This window comes from Pseudophryne corroboree, unplaced genomic scaffold (assembly GCF_028390025.1).
Source record: "Pseudophryne corroboree isolate aPseCor3 unplaced genomic scaffold, aPseCor3.hap2 scaffold_2080, whole genome shotgun sequence".
NCBI lineage: Eukaryota > Metazoa > Chordata > Amphibia > Anura > Myobatrachidae > Pseudophryne > Pseudophryne corroboree.
Genome location: NW_026968723.1, coordinates 1 through 27230, shown reverse-complemented (window position 1 = coordinate 27230; position 27230 = coordinate 1). Strand labels below are relative to the sequence as shown.

The following is a 27230-nucleotide window of genomic DNA, read 5'->3' as shown; positions in this document are numbered from 1 at the left end:
CGCTACCTCTCGCATGCTAAGCGAGCGCTCTACCATTTGAGCTAATTCCCCATGAGCACATGTGACTTTTCAGAATAAAGGCACTGGAAGATCATATCATTATATATTGAAAGTTTTTATAAGCTTTCCTTCAAAATGTTCTCTTTTCAAAGAAAACAAAGTTTCTCTCCCATTTTTGAGTTTTGTAATGTCTTTAAAAATAGTTTAAACACTAATTCTCCATGACAGCTGAGGTTTCTATGTCTGCAATCATAAAAAACAACCTATTTTTTTATGGAACTACTACGAATGCCTAATAAAAGCACTTGAATTGCAAAATGACAAAACAAAAACATATGGAGAATGCGAGCATCGATCTCGCTACCTCTCGCATGCTAAGCGAGCGCTCTACCATTTGAGCTAATTCCCCATGAGCACATGTGACTTTTCAGAATAAAGGCACTGGAAGATCATATCATTATATATTGAAAGTTTTTATAAGCTTTCCTTCAAAATGTTCTCTTTTCAAAGAAAACATAAAGTTTCTCTCCCATTTTTGAGTTTTGTAATGTCTTTAAAAATAGTTTAAACACTAATTCTCCATGCCAGCTGAGGTTTCTATGTCTGCAATCATAAAAAACAACCCATTTTTTTTATGGAACTACTACGAATGCCTAATAAAAGCACTTGAATTGCAAAATGACAAAACAAAAACATATGGAGAATGCGAGCATCAATCTCGCTACCTCTCGCATGCTAAGCGAGCGCTCTACCATTTGAGCTAATTCCCCATGAGCACATGTGACTTTTCAGAATAAAGGCACTGGAAGATCATGTCATTATATATTGAAAGTTTTTATAAGCTTTCCTTCAAAATATTCTCTTTTCATAGAAAACATAAAGTTTCTCTCCCATTTTTGAGTTTTGTAATGTCTTTATAAATATTTAAACACTAATTCTCCATGCCAGCTGAGGTTTCTGTGTCTGCAATCATAAAAAACAACCCATTTTTTTATGGAACTACTACGAATGCCTAATAAAAGCACTTGAATTGCAAAATGACAAAACAAAAACATATGGAGAACACGAGCATCGATCTCGCTACCTCTCGCATGCTAAGCGAGCGCGCTACCATTTGAGCTAATTCCCCATGAGCACATGTGAATTTTCAGAATAAAGGCACTGGAAGATCATATCATTATATATTGAAAGTTTTTATAAGCTTTCCTTCAAAATGTTCTCTTTTCAAAGAAAACATAAAGTTTCTCTCCCATTTTTGAGTTTTGTAATGTCTTTAAAAATAGTTTAAACACTAATTCTCCATGCCAGCTGAGGTTTCTATGTCTGCAATCATAAAAAACAACCCATTTTTTTTATGGAACTACTACGAATGCCTAATAAAAGCACTTGAATTGCAAAATGACAAAACAAAAACATATGGAGAATGTGAGCATCGATCTCGCTACCTCTCGCATGCTAAGCGAGCGCTCTACCATTTGAGCTAATTCCCCATGAGCACATGTGACTTTTCAGAATAAAGGCACTGGAAGATCTTGTCATTATATATTGAAAGTTTTTATAAGCTTTCCTTCAAAATATTCTCTTTTCATAGAAAACATAAAGTTTCTCTCCCATTTTTGAGTTTTGTAATGTCTTTATAAATATTTAAACACTAATTCTCCATGCCAGCTGAGGTTTCTGTGTCTGCAATCATAAAAAACAACCCATTTTTTATGGAACTACTACGAATGCCTAATAAAAGCACTTGAATTGCAAAATGACAAAACAAAAACATATGGAGAATGCGAGCATCGATCTCGCTACCTCTCGCATGCTAAGCGAGCGCTCTACTATTTGAGCTAATTCCCCATGAGCACATGTGACTTTTCAGAATAAAGGCACTGGAAGATCATATCATTATATATTGAAAGTTTTTATAAGCTTTCCTTTAAAATATTCTCTTTTCATAGAAAACATAAAGTTTCTCTCCCATTTTTGAGTTTTGTAATGTCTTTAAAAATAGTTTAAACACTAATTCTCCATGCCAGCTGAGGTTTCTATGACTGCAATCATAAAAAACAACCCATTTTTTTTATGGAACTACTACGAATGCCTAATAAAAGCACTTGAATTGCAAAATGACAAAACAAAAACATATGGAGAATGCGAGCATCGATCTCGCTACCTCTCGCATGCTAAGCGAGCGCTCTACCATTTGAGCTAATTCCCCATGAGCACATGTGACTTTTCAGAATAAAGGCACTGGAAGATCATATCATTATATATTGAAAGTTTTTATAAGCTTTCCTTCAAAATGTTCTCTTTTCAAAGAAAACATAAAGTTTCTCTCCCATTTTTGAGTTTTGTAATGTCTTTAAAAATAGTTTAAACACTAATTCTCCATGCCAGCTGAGGTTTCTATGTCTGCAATCATAAAAAACAACCCATTTTTTTTATGGAACTACTACGAATGCCTAATAAAAGCACTTGAATTGCAAAATGACAAAACAAAAACATATGGAGAACGCGAGCATCGATCTCGCTACCTCTCGCATGCTAAGCGAGCGCGCTACCATTTGAGCTAATTCCCCATGAGCACATGTGACTTTTCAGAATAAAGGCACTGGAAGATCATATCATTATATATTGAAAGTTTTTATAAGCTTTCCTTCAAAATATTCTCTTTTCATAGAAAACATAAAGTTTCTCTCCCATTTTTGAGATTTGTAATGTCTTTATAAATATTTAAACACTAATTCTCCATGCCAGCTGAGGTTTCTGTGTCTGCAATCATAAAAAACAACCCATTTTTTTATGGAACTACTACGAATGCCTAATAAAAGCACTTGAATTGCAAAATGACAAAACAAAAACATATGGAGAATGCGAGCATCGATCTCGCTACCTCTCGCATGCTAAGCGAGCGCTCTACCATTTGAGCTAATTCCCCATGAGCACATGTGACTTTTCAGAATAAAGGCACTGGAAGATCATATCATTATATATTGAAAGTTTTTATAAGCTTTCCTTCAAAATGTTCTCTTTTCAAAGAAAACATAAAGTTTCTCTCCCATTTTTGAGTTTTGTAATGTCTTTAAAAATAGTTTAAACACTAATTCTCCATGCCAGCTGAGGTTTCTATGTCTGCAATCATAAAAAACAACCCATTTTTTTTTATGGAACTACTACGAATGCCTAATAAAAGCACTTGAATTGCAAAATGACAAAACAAAAACATATGGAGAATGCGAGCATCGATCTCGCTACCTCTCGCATGCTAAGCGAGCGCTCTACCATTTGAGCTAATTCCCCATGAGCACATGTGACTTTTCAGAATAAAGGCACTGGAAGATCATGTCATTATATATTGAAAGTTTTTATAAGCTTTCCTTCAAAATATTCTCTTTTCATAGAAAACATAAAGTTTCTCTCCCATTTTTGAGTTTTGTAATGTCTTTATAAATATTTAAACACTAATTCTCCATGCCAGCTGAGGTTTCTGTGTCTGCAATCATAAAAAACAACCCATTTTTTTATGGAACTAGTACGAATGCCTAATAAAAGCACTTGAATTGCAAAATGACAAAACAAAAACATATGGAGAATGCGAGCATCGATCTCGCCACCTCTCGCATGCTAAGCGAGCGCTCTACTATTTGAGCTAATTCCCCATGAGCACATGTGACTTTTCAGAATAAAGGCACTGGAAGATCATATCATTATATATTGAAAGTTTTTATAAGCTTTCCTTTAAAATATTCTCTTTTCATAGAAAACATAAAGTTTCTCTCCCATTTTTGAGTTTTGTAATGTCTTTAAAAATAGTTTAAACACTAATTCTCCATGCCAGCTGAGGTTTCTATGACTGCAATCATAAAAAACAACCCATTTTTTTTATGGAACTACTACGAATGCCTAATAAAAGCACTTGAATTGCAAAATGACAAAACAAAAACTTATGGAGAATGCGAGCATCGATCTCGCTACCTCTCGCATGCTAAGCGAGCGCTCTACCATTTGAGCTAACTCCCCATGAGCACATGTGACTTTTCAGAATAAAGCACTGGAAGATCATGTCATTATATATTGAAAGTTTTTATAAGGTTTCCTTCAAAATATTCTCTTTTCATAGAAAACATAAAGTTTCTCTCCCATTTTTGAGTTTTGTAATGTCTTTATAAATATTTAAACACTAATTCTCCATGCCAGCTGAGGTTTCTGTGTCTGCAATCATAAAAAACAACCCATTTTTTTATGGAACTACTACGAATGCCTAATAAAAGCACTTGAATTGCAAAATGACAAAACAAAAACATATGGAGAATGCGAGCATCGATCTCGCTACCTCTCGCATGCTAAGCGAGCGCTCTACTATTTGAGCTAATTCCCCATGAGCACATGTGACTTTTCAGAATAAAGGCACTGGAAGATCATATCATTATATATTGAAAGTTTTTATAAGCTTTCCTTCAAAATATTCTCTTTTCATAGAAAACATAAAGTTTCTCTCCCATTTTTGAGTTTTGTAATGTCTTTAAAAATAGTTTAAACACTAATTCTCCATGCCAGCTGAGGTTTCTATGTCTGCAATCATAAAAAACAACCCATTTTTTTATGGAACTACTACGAATGCCTAATAAAAGCACTTGATTTGCAAAATGACAAAACAAAAACATATGGAGAATGCGAGCATCGATCTCGCTACCTCTCGCATGCAAAGCGAGCGCTCTACCATTTGAGTTAGTTACCCATGAGCACATGTGACTTTTCAGAATAAAGGCACTGGAAGATCATGTCATTATATATTGAAAGTTTTTATAAGCTTTCCTTCAAAATATTCTCTTTTTATAGAAAACATAAAGTTTCTCTCCCATTTTTGAGTTTTGTAATGTCTTTACAAATATTTAAACACTAATTCTCCATGCCAGCTGAGGTTTCTATGTCTGCAATCATAAAAAACAACCCATTTTTCTATGGAACTACTACGAATGCCTAATAAAAGCACTTGAATTGCAAAATGACAAAACAAAAATATATGGAGAATGCGAGCATCGATCTCGCTACCTCTCGCATGCTAAGCGAGCGCTCTGCCATTTGAGCTAATTCCCCATGAGCACATGTGACATTTTAGAATAAAGGCACTGGAAGATCATATCATTATATATTGAAAGTTTTTATAAGCTTTCCTTCAAAATATTCTTTTTTCATAGAAAACATAAAGTTTCTCTCCCATTTTTGAGTTTTGTAATGTCTTTAAAAATAGTTTAAACACTAATTCTCCATGCCAGCTGAGGTTTCTATGTCTGCAATCATAAAAAACAACCTATTTTTTTATGGAACTACTACGAATGCCTAATAAAAGCACTTGAATTGCAAAATGACAAAACAAAAACATATGGAGAATGCGAGCATCGATCTCGCTACCTCTCGCATGCTAAGCGAGCGCTCTACCATTTGAGCTAATTCCCCATGAGCACATGTGACTTTTTAGAATAAAGGCACTGGAAGATCATATCATTATATATTGAAAGTTTTTATAAGCTTTCCTTCAAAATGTTCTCTTTTCAAAGAAAACATAAAGTTTCTCTCCCATTTTTGAGTTTTGTAATGTCTTTCAAATATTTAAACACTAATTCTCCATGCCAGCTGAGGTTTCTGTGTCTGCAATCATAAAAAACAACCCATTTTTTTATGGAACTACTACGAATGCCTAATAAAAGCACTTGAATTGCAAAATGACAAAACAAAACCATATGGAGAATGCGAGCATCGATCTCGCTACCTCTCGCATGCTAAGCGAGCGCTCTACTATTTGAGCTAATTCCCCATGAGCACATGTGACTTTACAGAATAAAGGCACTGGAAGATCATATCATTATATATTGAAAGTTTTTTTAAGCTTTCCTTTAAAATATTCTCTTTTCATAGAAAACATAAAGTTTCTCTCCCATTTTTGAGTTTTGTAATGTCTTTAAAAATAGTTTAAACACTAATTCTCCATGCCAGCTGAGGTTTCTATGTCTGCAATCATAAAAAACAACCCATTTTTTTTATGGAACTACTACGAATGCCTAATAAAAGCACTTGAATTGCAAAATGACAAAACAAAAACATATGGAGAATGCGAGCATCGATCTCGCTACCTCTCGCATGCTAAGCGAGCGCTCTACCATTTGAGCTAATTCCCCATGAGCACATGTGACTTTTCAGAATAAAGGCACTGGAAGATCATGTCATTATATATTGAAAGTTTTTATAAGCTTTCCTTCAAAATATTCTCTTTTCATAGAAAACATAAAGTTTCTCTCCCATTTTTGAGTTTTGTAATGTCTTTATAAATATTTAAACACTAATTCTCCATGCCAGCTGAGGTTTCTGTGTCTGCAATCATAAAAAACAACCCATTTATTTATGGAACTACTACGAATGCCTAATAAAAGCACTTGAATTGCAAAATGACAAAACAAAAACATATGGAGAATGCGAGCATCGATCTCGCTACCTCTCGCATGCTAAACGAGCGCTCTACTATTTGAGCTAATTCCCCATGAGCACATGTGACTTTTCAGAATAAAGGCACTGGAAGATCATATCATTATATATTGAAAGTTTTTATAAGCTTTCCTTTAAAATATTCTCTTTTCATAGAAAACATAAAGTTTCTCTCCCATTTTTGAGTTTTGTAATGTCTTTAAAAATAGTTTAAACACTAATTCTCCATGCCAGCTGAGGTTTCTATGTCTGCAATCATAAAAAACAACCCATTTTTTTATGGAACTACTACGAATGCCTAATAAAAGCACTTGAATTGCAAAATGACAAAACAAAAACATATGGAGAATGCGAGCATCGATCTCGCTACCTCTCGCATGCTAAGCGAGCGCTCTACCATTTGAGCTAATTCCCCATGAGCACACGTGACCTTTCAGAATAAAGGCACTGGAAGATCATATCATTATATATTGAAAGTTTTTATAAGCTTTCCTTCAAAATGTTCTCTTTTCATAGAAAACATAAAGTTTCTCTCCCATTTTTGAGTTTTGTAATGTCTTTAAAAATAGTTTAAACACTAATTCTCCATGCCAGCTGAGGTTTCTATGTCTGCAATCATAAAAAACAAACCATTTTTTTATGGAACTACTACGAATGCCTAATAAAAGCACTTGAATTGCAAAATGACAAAACAAAAATATATGGAGAATGCGAGCATCGATCTCGCTACCTCTCGCATGCTAAGCGAGCGCTCTACCATTTGAGCTAATTCCCCATGAGCACATGTGACATTTCAGAATAAAGGCACTGGAAGATCATATCATTATATATTGAAAGTTTTTATAAGCTTTCCTTCAAAATATTCTCTTTTCATAGAAAACATAAAGTTTCTCTCCCATTTTTGAGTTTTGTAATGTCTTTAAAAATAGTTTAAACACTAATTCTCCATGCCAGCTGAGGTTTCTATGTCTGCAATCATAAAAAACAACCTATTTTTTTATGGAACTACTACGAATGCCTAATAAAAGCACTTGAATTGCAAAATGACAAAACAAAAACATATGGAGAATGCGAGCATCGATCTCGCTACCTCTCACATGCTAAGCGAGCGCTCTACCATTTGAGCTAATTCCCCATGAGCACATGTGACTTTTCAGAATAAAGGCACTGGAAGATCATATCATTATATATTGAAATTTTTATAAGCTTTCCTTCAAAATGTTCTCTTTTCAAAGAAAACATAAAGTTTCTCTCCCATTTTTGAGTTTTGTAATGTCTTTAAAAATAGTTTAAACACTAATTCTCCATGCCAGCTGATGTTTCTATGTCTGCAATCATAAAAAACAACCCATTTTTTTTATGGAACTACTACGAATGCCTAATAAAAGCACTTGAATTGCAAAATGACAAAACAAAAACATATGGAGAATGCAAGCATCGATCTCACTACCTCTCGCATGCTAAGCGAGCGCTCTACCATTTGAGCTAATTCCCCATGAGCACATGTGACTTTTCAGAATAAAGGCACTGGAAGATCATGTCATTATATATTGAAAGTTTTTATAAGCTTTCCTTCAAAATATTCTCTTTTCATAGAAAACATAAAGTTTCTCTCCCATTTTTGAGTTTTGTAATGTCTTTATAAATATTTAAACACTAATTCTCCATGCCAGCTGAGGATTCTGTTTCTGCAATCATAAAAAAAAACCCATTTTTTTATGGAACTACTACGAATGCCTAATAAAAGCACTTGAATTGCAAAATGACAAAACAAAAACAAATGGAGAATGCGAGCATCGATCTCGCTACCTCTCGCATGCTAAGCGAGCGCTCTACTATTTGAGCTAATTCCCCATGAGCACATGTGACTTTTCAGAATAAAGGCACTGGAAGATCATATCATTATATATTGAAAGTTTTTATAAGCTTTCCTTTAAAATATTCTCTTTTCATAGAAAACATAAAGTTTCTCTCCCATTTTTGAGTTTTGTAATGTCTTTAAAAATAGTTTAAACACTAATTCTCCATGCCAGCTGAGGTTTCTATGTCTGCAATCATAAAAAACAACCCATTTTTTTATGGAACTACTACGAATGCCTAATAAAAGCACTTGAATTGCAAAATGACAAAACAAAAACATATGGAGAATGCGAGCATCGATCTCGCTACCTCTCGCATGCTAAGCGAGCGCTCTACCATTTGAGCTAATTCCCCATGAGCACATGTGACTTTTCAGAATAAAGGCACTGGAAGATCATGTCATTATATATTGAAAGTTTTTATAAGCTTTCCTTCAAAATATTCTCTTTTCATAGAAAACATAAAGTTTCTCTCCCATTTTTGAGTTTTGTAATGTCTTTATAAATATTTAAACACTAATTCTCCATGCCAGCTGAGGTTTCTGTGTCTGCAATCATAAAAAACAACCCATTTTTTTATGGAACTACTACGAATGCCTAATAAAAGCACTTGAATTGCAAAATGACAAAACAAAAACATATGGAGAATGCGAGCATCGATCTCGCTACCTCTCGTATGCTAAGCGAGCGCTCTACCATTTGAGCTAATTCCCCATGAGCACATGTGACCTTTCAGAATAAAGGCACTGGAAGATCATATCATTATATATTGAAAGTTTTTATAAGCTTTCCTTCAAAATATTCTCTTTTTATAGAAAACATAAAGTTTCTCTCCCATTTTTGAGTTTTGTAATGTCTTTACAAATATTTAAACACTAATTCTCCATGCCAGCTGAGGTTTCTATGTCTGCAATCATAAAAAACAACCCATTTTTCTATGGAACCACTACGAATGCCTAATAAAAGCACTTGAATTGCAAAATGACAAAACAAAAATATATGGAGAATGCGAGCATCGATCTCACTACCTCTCGCATGCTAAGCGAGCGCTCTACCATTTAAGCTAATTCCCCATGAGCACATGTGACATTTCAGAATAAAGGCACTGGAAGATCATATCATTATATATTGAAAGTTTTTATAAGCTTTCCTTCAAAATATTCTCTTTTCATAGAAAACATAAAGTTTCTCTCCCATTTTTGAGTTTTGTAATGTCTTTAAAAATAGTTTAAACACTAATTCTCCATGCCAGCTGAGGTTTCTATGTCTGCAATCATAAAAAACAACCCATTTTTTTATGGAACTACTACGAATGCCTAATAAAAGCACTTGAATTGCAAAATGACAAAACAAAAACATATGGAGAATGCGAGCATCGATCTCGCTACCTCTCGCATGCTAAGCGAGCGCTCTACTATTTGAGCTAATTCCCCATGAGCACATGTGACTTTTCAGAATAAAGGCACTGGAAGATCATATCATTATATATTGAAAGTTTTTATAAGCTTTCCTTTAAAATATTCTCTTTTCATAGAAAACATAAAGTTTCTCTCCCATTTTTGAGTTTTGTAATGTCTTTAAAAATAGTTTAAACACTAATTCTCCATGCCAGCTGAGGTTTCTATGTCTGCAATCATAAAAAACAACCCATTTTTTTATGGAACTACTACGAATGCCTAATAAAAGCACTTGAATTGCAAAATGACAAAACAAAAACATATGGAGAATGCGAGCATCGATCTCGCTACCTCTCGCATGCTAAGCGAGCGCTCTACCATTTGAGCTAATTCCCCATGAGCACATGTGACTTTTCAGAATAAAGGCACTGGAAGATCATGTCATTATATATTGAAAGTTTTTATAAGCTTTCCTTCAAAATATTCTCTTTTCATAGAAAACATAAAGTTTCTCTCCCATTTTTGAGTTTTGTAATGTCTTTATAAATATTTAAACACTAATTCTCCATGCCAGCTGAGGTTTCTGTGTCTGCAATCATAAAAAACAACCCATTTTTTTATGGAACTACTACGAATGCCTAATAAAAGCACTTGAATTGCAAAATGTCAAAACAAAAACATATGGAGAATGCGAGCATCGATCTCGCTACCTCTCGCATGCTAAGCGAGCGCTCTACTATTTGAGCTAATTCCCCATGAGCACATGTGACTTTTTAGAATAAAGGCACTGGAAGATTATATCATTATATATTGAAAGTTTTTATAAGCTTTCCTTTAAAATATTCTCTTTTCATAGAAAACATAAAGTTTCTCTCCCATTTTTGAGTTTTGTAATGTCTTTAAAAATAGTTTAAACACTAATTCTCCATGCCAGCTGAGGTTTCTGTGTCTGCAATCATAAAAAACAACCCATTTTTTTTATGGAACAATGCCTAATAAAAGCACTTGAATTGCAAAATGACAAAACAAAAACATATGGAGAATGCGAGCATCGATCTCGCTACCTCTCGCATGCTAAGCGAGCGCTCTACTATTTGAGCTAATTCCCCATGAGTACATGTGACTTTTCAGAATAAAGGCACTGGAAGATCATGTCATTATATATTGAAAGTTTTTATAAGCTTTCCTTCAAAATGTTCTCTTTTCATAGAAAACATAAAGTTTCTCTCCCATTTTTGAGTTTTGTAATGTCTTTAAAAATAGTTTAAACACTAATTCTCCATGCCAGCTGAGGTTTCTATGTCTGCAATCATAAAAAACAACCCATTTTTTTATGGAACTACTACGAATGCCTAATAAAAGCACTTGATTTGCAAAATGACAAAACAAAAACATATGGAGAATGCGAGCATCGATCTCGCTACCTCTCGCATGCTAAGCGAGCGCTCTACCATTTGAGCTAGTTCCCCATGAGCACATGTGACTTTTCAGAATAAAGGCACTGGAAGATCATGTCATTATATATTGAAAGTTTTTATAAGCTTTCCTTCAAAATATTCTCTTTTTATAGAAAACATAAAGTTTCTCTCCCATTTTTGAGTTTTGTAATGTCTTTACAAATATTTAAACACTAATTCTCCATGCCAGCTGAGGTTTCTATGTCTGCAATCATAAAAAACAACCCATTTTTCTATGGAACTACTACGAATGCCTAATAAAAGCACTTGAATTGCAAAATGACAAAACAAAAATATATGGAGAATGCGAGCATCGATCTCGCTACCTCTCGCATGCTAAGCGAGCGCTCTACCATTTGAGCTAATTCCCCATGAGCACATGTGACATTTCAGAATAAAGGCACTGGAAGATCATATCATTATATATTGAAAGTTTTTATAAGCTTTCCTTCAAAATATTCTCTTTTCATAGAAAACATAAAGTTTCTCTCCCATTTTTGAGTTTTGTAATGTCTTTAAAAATAGTTTAAACACTAATTCTCCATGCCAGCTGAGGTTTCTATGTCTGCAATCATAAAAAACAACCCATTTTTTTATGGAACTACTACGAATGCCTAATAAAAGCACTTGAATTGCAAAATGACAAAACAAAAACATATGGAGAATGCGAGCATCGATCTCGCTACCTCTCGCATGCTAAGCGAGCGCTCTACCATTTGAGCTAATTCCCCATGAGCACATGTGACTTTTCAGAATAAAGGCACTGGAAGATCATATCATTATATATTGAAAGTTTTTATAAGCTTTCCTTCAAAATGTTCTCTTTTCATAGAAAACAAAGTTTCTCTCCCATTTTTGAGTTTTGTAATGTCTTTAAAAATAGTTTAAACACTAATTCTCCATGCCAGCTGAGGTTTCTATGTCTGCAATAATAAAAAACAACCCATTTTTTTATGGAACTACTACGAATGCCTAATAAAAGCACTTGAATTGCAAAATGACAAAACAAAAACATATGGAGAATGCGAGCATCAATCTCGCTACCTCTCGCATGCTAAGCGAGCGCTCTACCATTTGAGCTAATTCCCCATGAGCACATGTGACTTTTCAGAATAAAGGCACTGGAAGATCATGTCATTATATATTGAAAGTTTTTATAAGCTTTCCTTCAAAATATTCTCCTTTCATAGAAAACATAAAGTTTCTCTCCCATTTTTGAGTTTTGTAATGTCTTTATAAATATTTAAACACTAATTCTCCATGCCAGCTGAGGTTTCTGTGTCTGCAATCATAAAAAACAACCCATTTTTTTATGGAACTACTACGAATGCCTAATAAAAGCACTTGAATTGCAAAATGACAAAACAAAAACATATGGAGAATGCGAGCATCGATCTCGCTACCTCTCGCATGCTAAGCGAGCGCTCTACCATTTGAGCTAATTCCCCGTGAGCACATGTGACCTTTCCAAATAAAGGCACTGGAAGATCATATCATTATATATTGAAAGTTTTTATAAGCTTTCCTTCAAAATGTTCTCTTTTCATAGAAAACATAAAGTTTCTCTCCCATTTTTGAGTTTTGTAATGTCTTTAAAAATAGTTTAAACACTAATTCTCCATGCCAGCTGAGGTTTCTATGTCTGCAATCATAAAAAACAACCCATTTTTTTTATGGAACTACTACGAATGGCTAATAAAAGCACTTGAATTGCAAAATGACAAAACAAAAACATATGGAGAATGCGAGCATCGATCTCGCTACCTTTCGCATGCTAAGCGAGCGCTCTACCATTTGAGCTAATTCCCCATGAGCACATGTGACTTTTCAGAATAAAGGCACTGGAAGATCATGTCATTATATATTGAAAGTTTTTATAAGCTTTCCTTCAAAATATTCTCTTTTCATAGAAAACATAAAGTTTCTCTCCCATTTTTGAGTTTTGTAATGTCTTTATAAATATTTAAACACTAATTCTCCATGCCAGCTGAGGTTTCTGTGTCTGCAACCATAAAAAACAACCCATTTTTTTATGGAACTACTACGAATGCCTAATAAAAGCACTTGAATTGCAAAATGACAAAACAAAAACATATGGAGAATGCGAGCATCGATCTCGCTACCTCTCGCATGCTAAGCGAGCGCTCTACTATTTGAGCTAATTCCCCATGAGCACAGGTGACTTTTCAGAATAAAGGCACTGGAAGATCATATCATTATATATTGAAAGGTTGTATAAGCTTTCCTTTAAAATATTCTCTTTTCATAGAAAACATAAAGTTTCTCTCCCATTTTTGAGTTTTGTAATGTCTTTAAAAATAGTTTAAACACTAATTCTCCATGCCAGCTGAGGTTTCTATGTCTGCAATCATAAAAAAACAACCCATTTTTTTATGGAACTACTACGAATGCCTAATAAAAGCACTTGAATTGCAAAATGACAAAACAAAAACATATGGAGAATGCGAGCATCGATCTCGCTACCTCTCGCATGCTAAGCGAGCGCTCTACTATTTGAGCTAATTCCCCATGAGCACAGGTGACTTTTCAGAATAAAGGCACTGGAAGATCATATCATTATATATTGAAAGGTTGTATAAGCTTTCCTTTAAAATATTCTCTTTTCATAGAAAACATAAAGTTTCTCTCCCATTTTTGAGTTTTGTAATGTCTTTAAAAATAGTTTAAACACTAATTCTCCATGCCAGCTGAGGTTTCTATGTCTGCAATCATAAAAAACAACCTATTTTTTTATGGAACTACTACGAATGCCTAATAAAAGCACTTGAATTGCAAAATGACAAAACAAAAACATATGGAGAATGCAAGCATCGATCTCGCTACCTCTCGCATGCTAAGCGAGCGCTCTACCATTTGAGCTAATTCCCCATGAGCACATGTGACTTTTCAGAATAAAGGCACTGGAAGATCATATCATTATATATTGAAAGTTTTTATAAGCTTTCCTTCAAAATGTTCTCTTTTCAAAAAAAACATAAAGTTTCTCTCCCATTTTTGAGTTTTGTAATGTCTTTAAAAATAGTTTAAACACTAATTCTCCATGCCAGCTGAGGTTTCTATGTCTGCAATCATAAAAAACAACCCATTTTTTTTATGGAACTACTACGAATGCCTAATAAAAGCACTTGAATTGCAAAATGACAAAACAAAAACATATGGAGAATGCGAGCATCGATCTCACTACCTCTCGCATGCTAAGCGAGCGCTCTACCATTTGAGCTAATTCCCCATGAGCACATGTGACTTTTCAGAATAAAGGCACTGGAAGATCATATCATTATATATTGAAAGTTTTTATAAGCTTTCCTTTAAAATATTCTCTTTTCATAGAAAACATAAAGTTTCTCTCCCATTTTTGAGTTTTGTAATGTCTTTAAAAATAGTTTAAACACTAATTCTCCATGCCAGCTGAGGTTTCTATGTCTGCAATCATAAAAAACAACCCATTTTTTTATGAAACTACTAGGAATGCCTAATAAAAGCACTTGAATTGCAAAATGACAAAACAAAAACATATGGAGAATGCGAGCATCGATCTCGCTACCTCTCGCATGCTAAGCGAGCGCTCTACCATTTGAGCTAATTCCCCATGAGCACATGTGACTTTTCAGAATAAAGGCACTGGAAGATCATGTCATTATATATTGAAAGTTTTTATAAGCTTTCCTTCAAAATATTCTCTTTTCATAGAAAACAAAGTTTCTCTCCCATTTTTGAGTTTTGTAATGTCTTTATAAATATTTAAACACTAATTCTCCATGCCAGCTGAGGTTTCTGTGTCTGCAATCATAAAAAACAACCCATTTTTTTATGGAACTACTACGAATGCCTAATAAAAGCACTTGAATTGCAAAATGACAAAACAAAAACATATGGAGAATGCGAGCATCGATCTCGCTACCTCTCGCATGCTAAGCGAGCGCTCTACCATTTGAGCTAATTCCCCATGAGCACATGTGACCTTTCCAAATAAAGGCACTGGAAGATCATATCATTATATATTGAAAGTTTTTATAAGCTTTCCTTCAAAATGTTCTCTTTTCATAGAAAACATAAAGTTTCTCTCCCATTTTTGAGTTTTGTAATGTCTTTAAAAATAGTTTAAACACTAATTCTCCATGCCAGCTGAGGTTTCTATGTCTGCAATCATAAAAAAACAACCCATTTTTTTTATGGAACTACTACGAATGCCTAATAAAAGCACTTGAATTGCAAAATGACAAAACAAAAACATATGGAGAATGCGAGCATCGATCTCGCTACCTTTTGCATGCTAAGCGAGCGCTCTACCATTTGAGCTAATTCCCCATGAGCACATGTGACTTTTCAGAATAAAGGCACTGGAAGATCATGTCATTATATATTGAAAGTTTTTATAAGCTTTCCTTCAAAATATTCTCTTTTCATAGAAAACATAAAGTTTCTCTCCCATTTTTGAGTTTTGTAATGTCTTTATAAATATTTAAACACTAATTCTCCATGCCAGCTGAGGTTTCTGTGTCTGCAACCATAAAAAACAACCCATTTTTTTATGGAACTACTACGAATGCCTAATAAAAGCACTTGAATTGCAAAATGACAAAACAAAAACATATGGAGAATGCGAGCATCGATCTCGCTACCTCTCGCATGCTAAGCGAGCGCTCTACTATTTGAGCTAATTCCCCATGAGCACATTTGACTTTTCAGAATAAAGGCACTGGAAGATCATATCATTATATATTGAAAGGTTGTATAAGCTTTCCTTTAAAATATTCTCTTTTCATAGAAAACATAAAGTTTCTCTCCCATTTTTGAGTTTTGTAATGTCTTTAAAAATAGTTTAAACACTAATTCTCCATGCCAGCTGAGGTTTCTATGTCTGCAATCATAAAAAACAACCTATTTTTTTATGGAACTACTACGAATGCCTAATAAAAGCACTTGAATTGCAAAATGACAAAACAAAAACATATGGAGAATGCAAGCATCGATCTCGCTACCTCTCGCATGCTAAGCGAGCGCTCTACCATTTGAGCTAATTCCCCATGAGCACATGTGACTTTTCAGAATAAAGGCACTGGAAGATCATATCATTATATATTGAAAGTTTTTATAAGCTTTCCTTCAAAATGTTCTCTTTTCAAAGAAAACATAAAGTTTCTCTCCTATTTTTGAGTTTTGTAATGTCTTTAAAAATAGTTTAAACACTAATTCTCCATGCCAGCTGAGGTTTCTATGTCTGCAATAATAAAAAACAACCCATTTTTTTATGGAACTACTACGAATGCCTAATAAAAGCACTTGAATTGCAAAATGACAAAACAAAAACATATGGAGAATGCGAGCATCAATCTCGCTACCTCTCGCATGCTAAGCGAGCGCTCTACCATTTGAGCTAATTCCCCATGAGCACATGTGACTTTTCAGAATAAAGGCACTGGAAGATCATGTCATTATATATTGAAAGTTTTTATAAGCTTTCCTTCAAAATATTCTCCTTTCATAGAAAACATAAAGTTTCTCTCCCATTTTTGAGTTTTGTAATGTCTTTATAAATATTTAAACACTAATTCTCCATGCCAGCTGAGGTTTCTGTGTCTGCAATCATAAAAAACAACCCATTTTTTTATGGAACTACTACGAATGCCTAATAAAAGCACTTGAATTGCAAAATGACAAAACAAAAACATATGGAGAATGCGAGCATCGATCTCGCTACCTCTCGCATGCTAAGCGAGCGCTCTACCATTTGAGCTAATTCCCCGTGAGCACATGTGACCTTTCCAAATAAAGGCACTGGAAGATCATATCATTATATATTGAAAGTTTTTATAAGCTTTCCTTCAAAATGTTCTCTTTTCATAGAAAACATAAAGTTTCTCTCCCATTTTTGAGTTTTGTAATGTCTTTAAAAATAGTTTAAACACTAATTCTCCATGCCAGCTGAGGTTTCTATGTCTGCAATCATAAAAAACAACCCATTTTTTTTATGGAACTACTACGAATGCCTAATAAAAGCACTTGAATTGCAAAATGACAAAACAAAAACATATGGAGAATGCGAGCATCGATCTCGCTACCTTTCGCATGCTAAGCGAGCGCTCTACCATTTGAGCTAATTCCCCATGAGCACATGTGACTTTTCAGAATAAAGGCACTGGAAGATCATGTCATTATATATTGAAAGTTTTTATAAGCTTTCCTTCAAAATATTCTCTTTTCATAGAAAACATAAAGTTTCTCTCCCATTTTTGAGTTTTGTAATGTCTTTATAAATATTTAAACACTAATTCTCCATGCCAGCTGAGGTTTCTGTGTCTGCAACCATAAAAAACAACCCATTTTTTTATGGAACTACTACGAATGCCTAATAAAAGCACTTGAATTGCAAAATGACAAAACAAAAACATATGGAGAATGCGAGCATCGATCTCGCTACCTCTCGCATGCTAAGCGAGCGCTCTACTATTTGAGCTAATTCCCCATGAGCACAGGTGACTTTTCAGAATAAAGGCACTGGAAGATCATATCATTATATATTGAAAGGTTGTATAAGCTTTCCTTTAAAATATTCTCTTTTCATAGAAAACATAAAGTTTCTCTCCCATTTTTGAGTTTTGTAATGTCTTTAAAAATAGTTTAAACACTAATTCTCCATGCCAGCTGAGGTTTCTATGTCTGCAATCATAAAAAAACAACCCATTTTTTTATGGAACTACTACGAATGCCTAATAAAAGCACTTGAATTGCAAAATGACAAAACAAAAACATATGGAGAATGCGAGCATCGATCTCGCTACCTCTCGCATGCTAAGCGAGCGCTCTACTATTTGAGCTAATTCCCCATGAGCACAGGTGACTTTTCAGAATAAAGGCACTGGAAGATCATATCATTATATATTGAAAGGTTGTATAAGCTTTCCTTTAAAATATTCTCTTTTCATAGAAAACATAAAGTTTCTCTCCCATTTTTGAGTTTTGTAATGTCTTTAAAAATAGTTTAAACACTAATTCTCCATGCCAGCTGAGGTTTCTATGTCTGCAATCATAAAAAACAACCTATTTTTTTATGGAACTACTACGAATGCCTAATAAAAGCACTTGAATTGCAAAATGACAAAACAAAAACATATGGAGAATGCAAGCATCGATCTCGCTACCTCTCGCATGCTAAGCGAGCGCTCTACCATTTGAGCTAATTCCCCATGAGCACATGTGACTTTTCAGAATAAAGGCACTGGAAGATCATATCATTATATATTGAAAGTTTTTATAAGCTTTCCTTCAAAATGTTCTCTTTTCAAAAAAAACATAAAGTTTCTCTCCCATTTTTGAGTTTTGTAATGTCTTTAAAAATAGTTTAAACACTAATTCTCCATGCCAGCTGAGGTTTCTATGTCTGCAATCATAAAAAACAACCCATTTTTTTTATGGAACTACTACGAATGCCTAATAAAAGCACTTGAATTGCAAAATGACAAAACAAAAACATATGGAGAATGCGAGCATCGATCTCACTACCTCTCGCATGCTAAGCGAGCGCTCTACCATTTGAGCTAATTCCCCATGAGCACATGTGACTTTTCAGAATAAAGGCACTGGAAGATCATATCATTATATATTGAAAGTTTTTATAAGCTTTCCTTTAAAATATTCTCTTTTCATAGAAAACATAAAGTTTCTCTCCCATTTTTGAGTTTTGTAATGTCTTTAAAAATAGTTTAAACACTAATTCTCCATGCCAGCTGAGGTTTCTATGTCTGCAATCATAAAAAACAACCCATTTTTTTATGAAACTACTAGGAATGCCTAATAAAAGCACTTGAATTGCAAAATGACAAAACAAAAACATATGGAGAATGCGAGCATCGATCTCGCTACCTCTCGCATGCTAAGCGAGCGCTCTACCATTTGAGCTAATTCCCCATGAGCACATGTGACTTTTCAGAATAAAGGCACTGGAAGATCATGTCATTATATATTGAAAGTTTTTATAAGCTTTCCTTCAAAATATTCTCTTTTCATAGAAAACAAAGTTTCTCTCCCATTTTTGAGTTTTGTAATGTCTTTATAAATATTTAAACACTAATTCTCCATGCCAGCTGAGGTTTCTGTGTCTGCAATCATAAAAAACAACCCATTTTTTTATGGAACTACTACGAATGCCTAATAAAAGCACTTGAATTGCAAAATGACAAAACAAAAACATATGGAGAATGCGAGCATCGATCTCGCTACCTCTCGCATGCTAAGCGAGCGCTCTACCATTTGAGCTAATTCCCCATGAGCACATGTGACCTTTCCAAATAAAGGCACTGGAAGATCATATCATTATATATTGAAAGTTTTTATAAGCTTTCCTTCAAAATGTTCTCTTTTCATAGAAAACATAAAGTTTCTCTCCCATTTTTGAGTTTTGTAATGTCTTTAAAAATAGTTTAAACACTAATTCTCCATGCCAGCTGAGGTTTCTATGTCTGCAATCATAAAAAAACAACCCATTTTTTTTATGGAACTACTACGAATGCCTAATAAAAGCACTTGAATTGCAAAATGACAAAACAAAAACATATGGAGAATGCGAGCATCGATCTCGCTACCTTTTGCATGCTAAGCGAGCGCTCTACCATTTGAGCTAATTCCCCATGAGCACATGTGACTTTTCAGAATAAAGGCACTGGAAGATCATGTCATTATATATTGAAAGTTTTTATAAGCTTTCCTTCAAAATATTCTCTTTTCATAGAAAACATAAAGTTTCTCTCCCATTTTTGAGTTTTGTAATGTCTTTATAAATATTTAAACACTAATTCTCCATGCCAGCTGAGGTTTCTGTGTCTGCAACCATAAAAAACAACCCATTTTTTTATGGAACTACTACGAATGCCTAATAAAAGCACTTGAATTGCAAAATGACAAAACAAAAACATATGGAGAATGCGAGCATCGATCTCGCTACCTCTCGCATGCTAAGCGAGCGCTCTACTATTTGAGCTAATTCCCCATGAGCACATTTGACTTTTCAGAATAAAGGCACTGGAAGATCATATCATTATATATTGAAAGGTTGTATAAGCTTTCCTTTAAAATATTCTCTTTTCATAGAAAACATAAAGTTTCTCTCCCATTTTTGAGTTTTGTAATGTCTTTAAAAATAGTTTAAACACTAATTCTCCATGCCAGCTGAGGTTTCTATGTCTGCAATCATAAAAAACAACCTATTTTTTTATGGAACTACTACGAATGCCTAATAAAAGCACTTGAATTGCAAAATGACAAAACAAAAACATATGGAGAATGCAAGCATCGATCTCGCTACCTCTCGCATGCTAAGCGAGCGCTCTACCATTTGAGCTAATTCCCCATGAGCACATGTGACTTTTCAGAATAAAGGCACTGGAAGATCATATCATTATATATTGAAAGTTTTTATAAGCTTTCCTTCAAAATGTTCTCTTTTCAAAGAAAACATAAAGTTTCTCTCCTATTTTTGAGTTTTGTAATGTCTTTAAAAATAGTTTAAACACTAATTCTCCATGCCAGCTGAGGTTTCTATGTCTGCAATCATAAAAAACAACCCATTTTTTTTATGAAACTACTACGAATGCCTAATAAAAGCACTTGAATTGCAAAATGACAAAACAAAAACATATGGAGAATGCGAGCATCGATCTCACTACCTCTCGCATGCTAAGCGAGCGCTCTACCATTTGAGCTAATTCCCCATGAGCACATGTGACTTTTCAGAATAAAGGCACTGGAAGATCATATAATTATATATTGAAAGTTTTTATAAGCTTTCCTTTAAAATATTCTCTTTTCATAGAAAACATAAAGTTTCTCTCCCATTTTTGAGTTTTGTAATGTCTTTAAAAATAGTTTAAACACTAATTCTCCATGCCAGCTGAGGTTTCTATGTCTGCAATCATAAAAAACAACCCATTTTTTTATGGAACTACTACGAATGCCTAATAAAAGCACTTGAATTGCAAAATGACAAAACAAAAACATAGGGAGAATGCGAGCATCGATCTCGCTACCTCTCGCATGCTAAGGGAGCGCTCTACCATTTGAGCGAATTCCCCATGAGCACATGTGACCTTTCAGAATAAAGGCACTGGAAGATCATATCATTATATATTGAAAGTTTTTATGAGCTTTCCTTCAAAATGTTCTCTTTTCATAGAAAACATAAAGTTTCTCTCCCATTTTTGAGTTTTGTAATGTCTTTAAAAATAGTTTAAACACTAATTCTCCATGCCAGCTGAGGTTTCTATGTCTGCAATCATAAAAAACAACCCATTTTTTTATGGAACTACTACGAATGCCTAATAAAAGCACTTGATTTGCAAAATGACAAAACAAAAACATATGGAGAATGCGAGCATCGATATCGCTACCTCTCGCATGCTAAGCGAGCGCTCTACCATTTGAGCTAGTTCCCCATGAGCACATGTGACTTTTCAGAATAAAGGCACTGGAAGATCATGTCATTATATATTGAAAGTTTTTATAAGCTTTCCTTCAAAATATTCTCTTTTTATAGAAAACATAAAGTTTCTCTCCCATTTTTGAGTTTTGTAATGTCTTTAAAAATAGTTTAAACACTAATTCTCCATGCCAGCTGAGGTTTCTATGTCTGCAATCATAAAAAACAACCCATTTTTTTATGGAACTACTACGAATGCCTAATAAAAGCACTTGAATTGCAAAATGACAAAACAAAAACATATGGAGAATGCGAGCATCGATCTCGCTACCTCTCGCATGCTAAGCGAGCACTCTACCATTTGAGCTAATTCCCCATGAGCACATGTGACTTTTCAGAATAAAGGCACTGGAAGATCATATCATTATATATTGAAAGTTTTTATAAGCTTTCCTTCAAAATGTTCTCTTTTCAAAGAAAACATAAAGTTTCTCTCCCATTTTTGAGTTTTGTAATGTCTTTAAAAATAGTTTAAACACTAATTCTCCATGCCAGCTGAGGTTTCTATGTCTGCAATCATAAAAAACAACCCATTTTTTTTATGGAACTACTACGAATGCCTAATAAAAGCACTTGAATTGCAAAATGACAAAACAAAAACATATGGAGAATGCGAGCATCGATCTCACTACCTCTCGCATGCTAAGCGAGCACTCTACCATTTGAGCTAATTCCCCATGAGCACATGTGACTTTTCAGAATAAAGGCACTGGAAGATCATATCATTATATATTGAAAGTTTTTATAAGCTTTCCTTTAAAATATTCTCTTTTCATAGAAAACATAAAGTTTCTCTCCCATTTTTGAGTTTTGTAATGTCTTTAAAAATAGTTTAAACACTAATTCTCCATGCCAGCTGAGGTTTCTATGTCTGCAATCATAAAAAACAACCCATTTTTTTTATGGAACTACTAGGAATGCCTAATAAAAGCACTTGAATTGCAAAATGACAAAACAAAAACATATGGAGAATGCGAGCATCGATCTCGCTACCTCTCGCATGCTAAGCGAGCGCTCTACCATTTGAGCTAATTCCCCATGAGCACATGTGACTTTTCAGAATAAAGGCACTGGAAGATTATGTCATTATATATTGAAAGTTTTTATAAGCTTTCCTTCAAAATATTCTCTTTTCATAGAAAACAAAGTTTCTCTCCCATTTTTGAGTTTTGTAATGTCTTTATAAATATTTAAACACTAATTCTCCATGCCAGCTGAGGTTTCTGTGTCTGCAATCATAAAAAACAACCCATTTTTTTATGGAACTACTACGAATGCCTAATAAAAGCACTTGAATTGCAAAATGACAAAACAAAAACATATGGAGAATGCGAGCATCGATCTCGCTACCTCTCGCATGCTAAGCGAGCGCTCTACTATTTGAGCTAATTCCCCATGAGCACATGTGACTTTTCAGAATAAAGGCACTGGAAGATCATATCATTATATATTGAAAGTTTTTATAAGCTTTCCTTTAAAATATTCTCTTTTCATAGAAAACATAAAGTTTCTCTCCCATTTTTGAGTTTTGTAATGTCTTTAAAAATAGTTTAAACACTAATTCTCCATGCCAGCTGAGGTTTCTATGTCTGCAATCATAAAAAACAACCCATTTTTTTATGGAACTACTACGAATGCCTAATAAAAGCACTTGAATTGCAAAATGACAAAACAAAAACATAGGGAGAATGCGAGCATCGATCTCGCTACCTCTCGCATGCTAAGCGAGCGCTCTACCATTTGAGCTAATTCCCCATGAGCACATGTGACCTTTCAGAATAAAGGCACTGGAAGATCATATCATTATATATTGAAAGTTTTTATAAGCTTTCCTTCAAAATGTTCTCTTTTCATAGAAAACATAAAGTTTCTCTCCCATTTTTGAGTTTTGTAATGTCTTTAAAAATAGTTTAAACACTAATTCTCCATGCCAGCTGAGGTTTCTATGTCTGCAATCATAAAAAACAACCCTTTTTTTATGGAACTACTACGAATGCCTAATAAAAGCACTTGATTTGCAAAATGACAAAACAAAAACATATGGAGAATGCGAGCATCGATATCGCTACCTCTCGCATGCTAAGCGAGCGCTCTACCATTTGAGCTAGTTCCCCATGAGCACATGTGACTTTTCAGAATAAAGGCACTGGAAGATCATGTCATTATATATTGAAAGTTTTTATAAGCTTTCCTTCAAAATATTCTCTTTTTATAGAAAACATAAAGTTTCTCTCCCATTTTTGAGTTTTGTAATGTCTTTACAAATATTTAAACACTAATTCTCCATGCCAGCTGAGGTTTCTATGTCTGCAATCATAAAAAACAACCCATTTTTCTATGGAACTACTACGAATGCCTAATAAAAGCACTTGAATTGCAAAATGACAAAACAAAAATATATGGAGAATGCGAGCATCGATCTCGCTACCTCTCGCATGCTAAGCGAGCGCTCTACCATTTGAGCTAATTCCCCATGAGTACATGTGACATTTCAGAATAAAGGCACTGGAAGATCATATCATTATATATTGAAAGTTTTTATAAGCTTTCCTTCAAAATATTCTCTTTTCATAGAAAACATAAAGTTTCTCTCCCATTTTTGAGTTTTGTAATGTCTTTATAAATATTTAAACACTAATTCTCCATGCCAGCTGAGGTTTCTGTGTCTGCAACCATAAAAAACAACCCATTTTTTTATGGAACTACTACGAATGCCTAATAAAAGCACTTGAATTGCAATATGACAAAACAAAAACATATGGAGAATGCGAGCATCGATCTCGCTACCTCTCGCATGCTAAGCGAGCGCTCTACTATTTGAGCTAATTCCCCATGAGCACATGTGACTTATCAGAATAAAGGCACTGGAAGATCATATCATTATATATTGAAAGGTTGTATAAGCTTTCCTTTAAAATATTCTCTTTTCATAGAAAACATAAAGTTTCTCTCCCATTTTTGAGTTTTGTAATGTCTTTAAAAATAGTTTAAACACTAATTCTCCATGCCAGCTGAGGTTTCTATGTCTGCAATCATAAAAAACAACCCATTTTTTTATGGAACTACTACGAATGCCTAATAAAAGCACTTGAATTGCAAAATGACAAAACAAAAACATATGGAGAATGCGAGCATCGATCTCGCTACCTCTCGCATGCTAAGCGAGCGCTCTACCATTTGAGTTAATTCCCCATGAGCACATGTGACTTTTCAGAATAAAGGCACTGGAAGATCATATCATTATATATTGAAAGTTTTTATAAGCTTTCCTTCAAAATGTTCTCTTTTCATAGAAAACATAAAGTTTCTCTCCCATTTTTGAGTTTTGTAATGTCTTTAAAAATAGTTTAAACACTAATTTTCCATGCCAGATGAGGTTTCTATGTCTGCAATCATAAAAAACAACCCATTTTTTTATGGAACTACTACGAATGCCTAATAAAAGCACTTGATTTGCAAAATGACAAAACAAAAACATATGGAGAATGCGAGCATCGATCTCGCTACCTCTCGCATGCTAAGCGAGCGCTCTACCATTTGAGCTAATTCCCCAATAGCACATGTGACTTTTCAGAATAAAGGCACTGGAAGATCATGTCATTATATATTGAAAGTTTTTATAAGCTTTCCTTCAAAATATTCTCTTTTTATAGAAAACATAAAGTTTCTCTCCCATTTTTGAGTTTTGTAATGTCTTTACAAATATTTAAACACTAATTCTCCATGCCAGCTGAGGTTTCTATGTCTGCAATCATAAAAAACAACCCATTTTTCTATGGAACTACTACGAATGCCTAATAAAAGCACTTGAATTGCAAAATGACAAAACAAAAATATATGGAGAATGCGAGCATCGATCTCGCTACCTCTCGCATGCTAAGCGAGCGCTCTACCATTTGAGCTAATTCCCCATGAGCACATGTGACATTTCAGAATAAAGGCACTGGAAGATCATATCATTATATATTGAAAGTTTTTATAAGCTTTCCTTCAAAATATTCTCTTTTCATAGAAAACATAAAGTTTCTCTCCCATTTTTGAGTTTTGTAATGTCTTTATAAATATTTAAACACTAATTCTCCATGCCAGCTGAGGTTTCTGTGTCTGCAATCATAAAAAACAACCCATTTTTTTATGGAACTACTACGAATGCCTAATAAAAGCACTTGAATTGCAAAATGACAAAACAAAAACATATGGAGAATGCGAGCATCGATCTCGCTACCTCTCGCATGCTAAGCGAGCGCTCTACCATTTGAGCTAATTCCCCATGAGCACATGTGACCTTTCAGAATAAAGGCACTGGAAGATCATATCATTATATATTGAAAGTTTTTATAAGCTTTCCTTCAAAATGTTCTCTTTTCATAGAAAACATAAAGTTTCTCTCCCATTTTTGAGTTTTGTAATGTCTTTAAAAATAGTTTAAACACTAATTCTCCATGCCAGCTGAGGTTTCTATGTCTGCAATCATAAAAAACAACCCATTTTTTTATGGAACTACTACGAATGCCTAATAAAAGCACTTGATTTGCAAAATGACAAAACAAAAACATATGGAGAATGCGAGCATCGATCTCGCTACCTCTCGCATGCTAAGCAAGCGCTCTACCATTTGAGCTAATTCCCCATGAGCACATGTGACTTTTCAGAATAAAGGCACTGGAAGATCATGTCATTATATATTGAAAGTTTTTATAAGCTTTCCTTCAAAATATTCTCTTTTTATAGAAAACATAAAGTTTCTCTCCCATTTTTGAGTTTTGTAATGTCTTTACAAATATTTAAACACTAATTCTCCATGCCAGCTGAGGTTTCTATGTCTGCAATCATAAAAAACAACCCATTTTTCTATGGAACTACTACGAATGCCTAATAAAAGCACTTGAATTGCAAAATGACAAAACAAAAATATATGGAAAATGCGAGCATCGATCTCACTACCTCTCGCATGCTAAGCGAGCGCTCTACCATTTGAGCTAATTCCCCATGAGCACATGTGACATTTCAGAATAAAGGCACTGGAAGATCATATCATTATATATTGAAAGTTTTTATAAGCTTTCCTTCAAAATATTCTCTTTTCATAGAAAACATAAAGTTTCTCTCCCATTTTTGAGTTTTGTAATGTCTTTAAAAATAGTTTAAACACTAATTCTCCATGCCAGCTGAGGTTTCTGTGTCTGCAATCATAAAAAACAACCCATTTTTTTATGGAACTACTACGAATGCCTAATAAAAGCACTTGAATTGCAAAATGACAAAACAAAAACATATGGAGAATGCGAGCATCGATCTCACTACCTCTCGCATGCTAAGCGAGCGCTCTACCATTTGAGCTAATTCCCCATGAGCACATGTGACTTTTTAGAATAAAGGCACTGGAAGATCATATCATTATACATTGAAAGTTTTTATAAGCTTTCCTTCAAAATATTCTCTTTTCATAGAAAACATAAAGTTTCCCATTTTTGAGTTTTGTAATGTCTTTACAAATATTTAAACACTAATTCTCCATGCCAGCTGAGGTTTCTATGTCTGCAATCATAAAAAA

General features: G+C 34.1%; 24 non-coding genes across 24 annotated transcripts; all 24 read right to left on the bottom strand.

Moving 5' to 3' along the window:
* Nucleotides 1–336: 336 nt before the first annotated feature.
* On the bottom strand, nucleotides 337–409 carry TRNAA-AGC (transfer RNA alanine (anticodon AGC)). Its single transcript has one exon. It is a non-coding gene; the product is annotated as a tRNA-Ala (tRNA).
* Nucleotides 410–2136: 1727 nt separating this feature from the next.
* Nucleotides 2137–2209, bottom strand: TRNAA-AGC (transfer RNA alanine (anticodon AGC)). Its single transcript has one exon. It is a non-coding gene; the product is annotated as a tRNA-Ala (tRNA).
* A 647-nt stretch (nucleotides 2210–2856) lies between these two features.
* On the bottom strand, nucleotides 2857–2929 carry TRNAA-AGC (transfer RNA alanine (anticodon AGC)). Its single transcript has one exon. It is a non-coding gene; the product is annotated as a tRNA-Ala (tRNA).
* Nucleotides 2930–3218: 289 nt separating this feature from the next.
* On the bottom strand, nucleotides 3219–3291 carry TRNAA-AGC (transfer RNA alanine (anticodon AGC)). The gene has a single exon. It is a non-coding gene; the product is annotated as a tRNA-Ala (tRNA).
* Nucleotides 3292–3938: 647 nt separating this feature from the next.
* On the bottom strand, nucleotides 3939–4011 carry TRNAA-AGC (transfer RNA alanine (anticodon AGC)). The gene has a single exon. It is a non-coding gene; the product is annotated as a tRNA-Ala (tRNA).
* A 1364-nt stretch (nucleotides 4012–5375) lies between these two features.
* On the bottom strand, nucleotides 5376–5448 carry TRNAA-AGC (transfer RNA alanine (anticodon AGC)). The gene has a single exon. It is a non-coding gene; the product is annotated as a tRNA-Ala (tRNA).
* Nucleotides 5449–6094: 646 nt separating this feature from the next.
* TRNAA-AGC (transfer RNA alanine (anticodon AGC)) lies at nucleotides 6095–6167 on the bottom strand. The gene has a single exon. It is a non-coding gene; the product is annotated as a tRNA-Ala (tRNA).
* A 646-nt stretch (nucleotides 6168–6813) lies between these two features.
* On the bottom strand, nucleotides 6814–6886 carry TRNAA-AGC (transfer RNA alanine (anticodon AGC)). Its single transcript has one exon. It is a non-coding gene; the product is annotated as a tRNA-Ala (tRNA).
* A 287-nt stretch (nucleotides 6887–7173) lies between these two features.
* Nucleotides 7174–7246, bottom strand: TRNAA-AGC (transfer RNA alanine (anticodon AGC)). The gene has a single exon. It is a non-coding gene; the product is annotated as a tRNA-Ala (tRNA).
* Nucleotides 7247–8612: 1366 nt separating this feature from the next.
* TRNAA-AGC (transfer RNA alanine (anticodon AGC)) lies at nucleotides 8613–8685 on the bottom strand. The gene has a single exon. It is a non-coding gene; the product is annotated as a tRNA-Ala (tRNA).
* Nucleotides 8686–10050: 1365 nt separating this feature from the next.
* On the bottom strand, nucleotides 10051–10123 carry TRNAA-AGC (transfer RNA alanine (anticodon AGC)). The gene has a single exon. It is a non-coding gene; the product is annotated as a tRNA-Ala (tRNA).
* Nucleotides 10124–11482: 1359 nt separating this feature from the next.
* On the bottom strand, nucleotides 11483–11555 carry TRNAA-AGC (transfer RNA alanine (anticodon AGC)). Its single transcript has one exon. It is a non-coding gene; the product is annotated as a tRNA-Ala (tRNA).
* A 287-nt stretch (nucleotides 11556–11842) lies between these two features.
* Nucleotides 11843–11915, bottom strand: TRNAA-AGC (transfer RNA alanine (anticodon AGC)). The gene has a single exon. It is a non-coding gene; the product is annotated as a tRNA-Ala (tRNA).
* Nucleotides 11916–12559: 644 nt separating this feature from the next.
* Nucleotides 12560–12632, bottom strand: TRNAA-AGC (transfer RNA alanine (anticodon AGC)). Its single transcript has one exon. It is a non-coding gene; the product is annotated as a tRNA-Ala (tRNA).
* A 2089-nt stretch (nucleotides 12633–14721) lies between these two features.
* TRNAA-AGC (transfer RNA alanine (anticodon AGC)) lies at nucleotides 14722–14794 on the bottom strand. The gene has a single exon. It is a non-coding gene; the product is annotated as a tRNA-Ala (tRNA).
* A 284-nt stretch (nucleotides 14795–15078) lies between these two features.
* Nucleotides 15079–15151, bottom strand: TRNAA-AGC (transfer RNA alanine (anticodon AGC)). Its single transcript has one exon. It is a non-coding gene; the product is annotated as a tRNA-Ala (tRNA).
* Nucleotides 15152–16878: 1727 nt separating this feature from the next.
* On the bottom strand, nucleotides 16879–16951 carry TRNAA-AGC (transfer RNA alanine (anticodon AGC)). Its single transcript has one exon. It is a non-coding gene; the product is annotated as a tRNA-Ala (tRNA).
* A 2089-nt stretch (nucleotides 16952–19040) lies between these two features.
* Nucleotides 19041–19113, bottom strand: TRNAA-AGC (transfer RNA alanine (anticodon AGC)). The gene has a single exon. It is a non-coding gene; the product is annotated as a tRNA-Ala (tRNA).
* Nucleotides 19114–19397: 284 nt separating this feature from the next.
* On the bottom strand, nucleotides 19398–19470 carry TRNAA-AGC (transfer RNA alanine (anticodon AGC)). Its single transcript has one exon. It is a non-coding gene; the product is annotated as a tRNA-Ala (tRNA).
* A 3171-nt stretch (nucleotides 19471–22641) lies between these two features.
* Nucleotides 22642–22714, bottom strand: TRNAA-AGC (transfer RNA alanine (anticodon AGC)). The gene has a single exon. It is a non-coding gene; the product is annotated as a tRNA-Ala (tRNA).
* Nucleotides 22715–24076: 1362 nt separating this feature from the next.
* TRNAA-AGC (transfer RNA alanine (anticodon AGC)) lies at nucleotides 24077–24149 on the bottom strand. Its single transcript has one exon. It is a non-coding gene; the product is annotated as a tRNA-Ala (tRNA).
* A 1006-nt stretch (nucleotides 24150–25155) lies between these two features.
* On the bottom strand, nucleotides 25156–25228 carry TRNAA-AGC (transfer RNA alanine (anticodon AGC)). The gene has a single exon. It is a non-coding gene; the product is annotated as a tRNA-Ala (tRNA).
* Nucleotides 25229–25514: 286 nt separating this feature from the next.
* On the bottom strand, nucleotides 25515–25587 carry TRNAA-AGC (transfer RNA alanine (anticodon AGC)). Its single transcript has one exon. It is a non-coding gene; the product is annotated as a tRNA-Ala (tRNA).
* A 286-nt stretch (nucleotides 25588–25873) lies between these two features.
* Nucleotides 25874–25946, bottom strand: TRNAA-AGC (transfer RNA alanine (anticodon AGC)). The gene has a single exon. It is a non-coding gene; the product is annotated as a tRNA-Ala (tRNA).
* Between the last annotated feature and the right edge of the window lie 1284 nt (nucleotides 25947–27230).